The following is a 5,054-nucleotide window of genomic DNA, read 5'->3' as shown; positions in this document are numbered from 1 at the left end:
AGGACCCTCCGGCATTCAGCCATTCAAGGCCACCGGGCAACCGGCCGCACCCTTCAAGCCAGGCATCTCACACCCAAACCGGCATCGCGAGGTATCCCTCGGCATAATTACCATGCCAAGCTTTCAGCTCCCCTACTCTCTGGGCATCTCGACACCTCTCGGTACTCCCGAGGCCCTCCGGTATCCGGCCATTCATGACCACTGGGCAACCGGCCGTACCCTTCTAGCCAGGCATCCCGACACTCCCGGGGCATAGTCGGCTCACACCTCCGACGGTCTTCTCATTTATCTCAATTCTCATCTTCAATTATAGTTCAATTTCAACATGGCATGTGATGTGATGGCAATCAAAATCATATTCATCATTGAATTCATACATGCATCTCAAATCATCATCATTCATGCAGCAATACACCATCATCCATAATAATACAATTCATGGAGTCCATGCAATTTAAAACGGTCCATATTTCATGCCTTTTACGAAATTCCAGCATGTACCATTTTTAGAAAATATTTGAATTAAATATCCATATGCTTCTCAAAAATCATGAAATCAAGGTATGTGATAGATAAGACAATAAGATAGCAATTCCATGAAAAACACATGCCCAATTGAGTTCCACACAAGAAAATACAATTCTCACAAAAACAGCATGCAATTTCGAATAGAAACAGAATGCACAGTTTTCGAAATAATTCGACTAAAATACCCGAACGACCTCCGAAAATTATGAAATTTTACCAACTTGTATTTAAGACACTAAAGTAGATTTTTCATGAAGACTTCTAGGCCATATTCGTTTTAGATCATTTTGTACAGTCGTACGAAGCTTCTGGATCTAGCACCGAAACGTCCAGTGTATGTATCTCCGAAATATCGAGTTTTTACCCACTTATTATTCTTAGTTTCCTCTGAAATGTGGATATGTTTTAGTTCAAGAGGTCCCCTACAACTTTCATTAAGGGATCTAAGTCAAATTGCCAGAGTATAGTCATCATATGGGTCCATGAAGTCTCGGGTGTCCAGTACCGCGTCTCCAGATTTACCGTCTTCAAGAGTAAGTCGATTCACTAGGCTACACTTGTTCATTTTACTTAAAATTTGAGTATGTTAGTCTTTAAGATGTTATCTACAAGTTTCATGATGAAGTAGAAGAGATATTCTTGATAAAAATCAACATGCAACCACAAATCTACCACAAGGTCAGCAAAACAGTTCCAGATCTAGTGTCTCCGTAGGATGAGGGTTTGACCCCTTAAATCTCCATAATTTTGCACCAAATTTTAGTATGTTGTAGTTCAAGATGTTGGATACAACTTTCATTAAGAAATAAAAGTCAAAATCGAACTTAAAACATGCATGCAAGCTCTCACAAGATTCTGATTCAGGCGGTTCACACGAAAACATCATGCATCTCCAAGAACAAACCTCATGTACTTCGATTTCTAGCCTCTAAACATCCAAGAATTTAACCACACATGCAAGGCACACATGCAAGGGTGGAAATCAGTCCCAACTTGCCTTAAAGACCGAACAAACAGCAGCAAAAGGGACGGCACACCGGCGAACGAACGGACGGTGTGCGGCGGCGACGGGCGACTCCTCCTCCCTCTCGGCCATTCCCTCTCTCTCTCTCTCTTTCACTTGGCCGAATGACACCAACCGGCCACCCTCTCTCTCTTCTTCCTTTTATTTCAAATCCTCATCATTTGCAATGATGAGCTTGCCTCTCCAATGGCCAATGCATGCAAGCCTCTCTTTGCCACTTGGCAAGGCTCATGCATGGGCTTTGGGAGCAATTGGGCCAGCAAATGGGCCGGCCACTCCTCCCCCTTTCATGGTCGACGGCAGCCCACTTGTGGGCTTCAATGGGCCGGCCAACTTGGCCCATTAAAATCCACCTTTGGGCCTAAGGCCCAAACCTAAATAAAAAATCAGTTTTACCCTTTCTTATTCTCTCTTTTAAGAATTTAAATTACTAAATTCCACATGGCCAAAATCTTGTAACATTTTATTTATAGAAACTTAGTCTATAAAATCTATAAAGTGCATAGCCAAGCATAGATTATCCTCATTAATTTATCTAATTTAAAATCTCATGAACACAAGCATATATCACTTAGTCCTAAAGGAGACTAGTGGCTAAAGCATAAACCATAGGTAATTTCATTACCTAATCATGGGCTTTAACACACCTTAGAGCTTGTCTTGGATTTTTGGGATGCCACATAGAAATAGAAAATCTAAAAGATTTAGCTTCGATTTCCTTTCCAAATCTGTTTATGAAATAAAAATCTATTCTAGAAATAGAAAATAAAATTGCATTGTCAAATACATTTATGTTCCAAACTTGTTTAGGGGAATAGGAAAAGAAAAAAATAGAGAAAATAATTTTTCCATGCATGTCCTAAATGGCCTTCTTAACGAAAAATTAAATAAATAAATAAAAAACTAGATGGCCTAATTCTAATGATGGAAATTTTTAATTAAATGGACCTAGAAAAAATAACTAAATGAAATGCATTTTATGAACCTAATTCTATATGACATGCACATGATTTTTTGTATTTTTAAAATTCATTTTATATATATATATATATATATATATATATATATATATATATTGGTTTGAAATGTAAGTATCATTTATAAGATGACATACGGGAACTTAAGGGCATTCCCACATTAGAAAGATATCTAAGAACATGAAAAAATAAAGTAAGGGAGTCTTTATATAGTAGCCAATATTATATTTGTTTGGGAAGGTCTAAAGTTTTTCTAATGTGAAGCTCATCTTCTGACGAGTTTACTTTTTAGCCATGATGATGGGGACGTCATTTGACTTGTTTTGGAAACATCTACAACTGTGTTCAATCCAACTGCAATATATGGTTACTAACAAAGTAAACTTGGGAAGCCTTGTCGCCCAGTCCTCTCCTTTGGTAGCATTGATCATCCATTGGAGTTCATCATTCCATCCTCCTAAAGAACAATAGATTCTGTTTTGTGTGAGGATAATGCGCCATATGATTCCAGTCCATGTGCATTGAAAGAATAGATTATCTCGATTTTCCAGACCAATCAAATAGAAATTACAATGGAATCTTGCCATAGGTATCCAACGCAATATAGTCTCCATTGTTGGTAATCTATCTCTACAAGCTAACCACCCCATAAAATTGTGTTTGCTAACGCCACATATCCATATTAGTTGATACCATCCAACAACCCGTCCCACACTCTTGAGTTCATCATATAACTCTTTGCAACAATCACTTTGCGTAGATATGGGTGAAGATAAAGTCGGTCTCAATTTAAGAATACCACGCCAACTCCATGCCATTCTACCCTTGATTTCAAGCTACATAATTTAAATGCCTCTACATTTGGTCTTGCAAACCCACTTACTCCATAAGGAAGATGATGGACACTGTATGAGTCTCCAAAGCATGCGGCTTGATAAAACTTTGTTCCATGGATTTAGATCAAGCAACCTTAGTCCTCTCGCCATTTTTGGCAAGCAAACTATTTCCCAAGCAACTTTATGCGATCAGTGGCTTCCCATATTTCCAGTCCATAAAAATTGCCTAATTTTCTTCTCCACTTCGTATATGGTTTGCTTTGGAAGTAAAACATTTCCATCCGATAAGTACATGTGGAAATAAATACTGATTTGGCCATTTGTAGATGACCGGCATAACTGATATGCTCTACATGCCCCAGCCTTATATATATATATATATATATATATATATATATATATATATATATATATATATATATATATATTAAAGATTTTATTAGTCATACTTTGCAATCTGTGTACGTGAGTCGTCCAGTGACAAGAGGAATACCAGGGTATCTAATAGGAAAGGTACCTATGGGAAAGACGTGTGATCCAATATAATACCCCTTTCTATCTCATCCAACCTAGAGAAAACGATTTGGTATTTATCTGGGTTAAAATTTATTCCTGTGAGACATGCAAAATCATCAAGTGCTTCAACAAGGCAAATAATAGAATCAACATCCCCATGAGCAAAAAGAAACAAATCATCGACAAAGCATAGGTGGATGATCTTTTTTGTCTTGCAATGCCAGTGTTACTTGAAAGAAGATACGGCCACTTTTTCAATAATAATTCTGTTAAGAATCTCCGAAACCAAGACAAATAGATAAAGAGAGAGTGGTTCGCCTTGTTGTAGTCCATTAGTACAAGCAAAGTAGCCAACCTGTTCGCCGTTGAGGTTTATCAAAAACCTAAGTGTAGTTATGCATTGAGCTATCATATCAATCAAGTGTTGTGGCAAATTGATAGCTTTTAGAACCCCAAGTATTGCCTCCTATTTTACCATGTCAAAAGCTTCATGAGGTCAAATTTTATTGCCACATGTTTACCTTTGTCACCCTCACGGTAGTTGTGAAGGAGTTTTTGGCAAAGTAGAATATTCTTCGATATTTGTCGACTTGAGATGAAAGCAGTTTGGTTGAGGCCAACAACTGAAGGAAGGAAACGGTTGATTCTTTCTGCAACTAGCTTCGATCTTATATAAAACATTATAGCACGAGATGGGTCTGAAATTCGCCATGCGGGATGGATTTAGGACCTTTGGCACAAGGGGTATTGAAGTAGAATCTATAGTTTTGGACATCCTTCTTGAGGATAAGAAGTCCATCGTAGCATCCTCTATGTCATGCTCTATGATGGGCTAGGCTTTTTTGTAGAATAAACTATTATATCCATCTAGGCCCCTGGAGCTTTGAAGTCATTTATGTCTTAGAGAAGTCTAAGGATCTCAGCTCATTGTAATTCGTAATTGAATTACTAAAAGTAAAAATCTACATAAAGTGAGAAATTATCTATTTTAAGTTAGGAAATAGACCAACCTAAGTCCTATCTTAACTTAGAGACTTATCTTAGCAGGCAATTCTATTCAAAGATATAATCTAATATGCATCATAAGTTAATTAGGAAAAGTATTTAAACTATTTTATCGTGCAATTCTATCTTAAAAACCAATTCTAAACGGCATGACACGCAATGCAAATT

The sequence above is a fragment of the Eucalyptus grandis genome, chromosome 5 (genome assembly GCF_016545825.1).
Source record: "Eucalyptus grandis isolate ANBG69807.140 chromosome 5, ASM1654582v1, whole genome shotgun sequence".
In the NCBI taxonomy this organism is placed as follows: domain Eukaryota; kingdom Viridiplantae; phylum Streptophyta; class Magnoliopsida; order Myrtales; family Myrtaceae; genus Eucalyptus; species Eucalyptus grandis.
The sequence above is the reverse complement of the archived record's forward strand: the minus strand, read 5'-3'. Positions refer to the sequence as shown.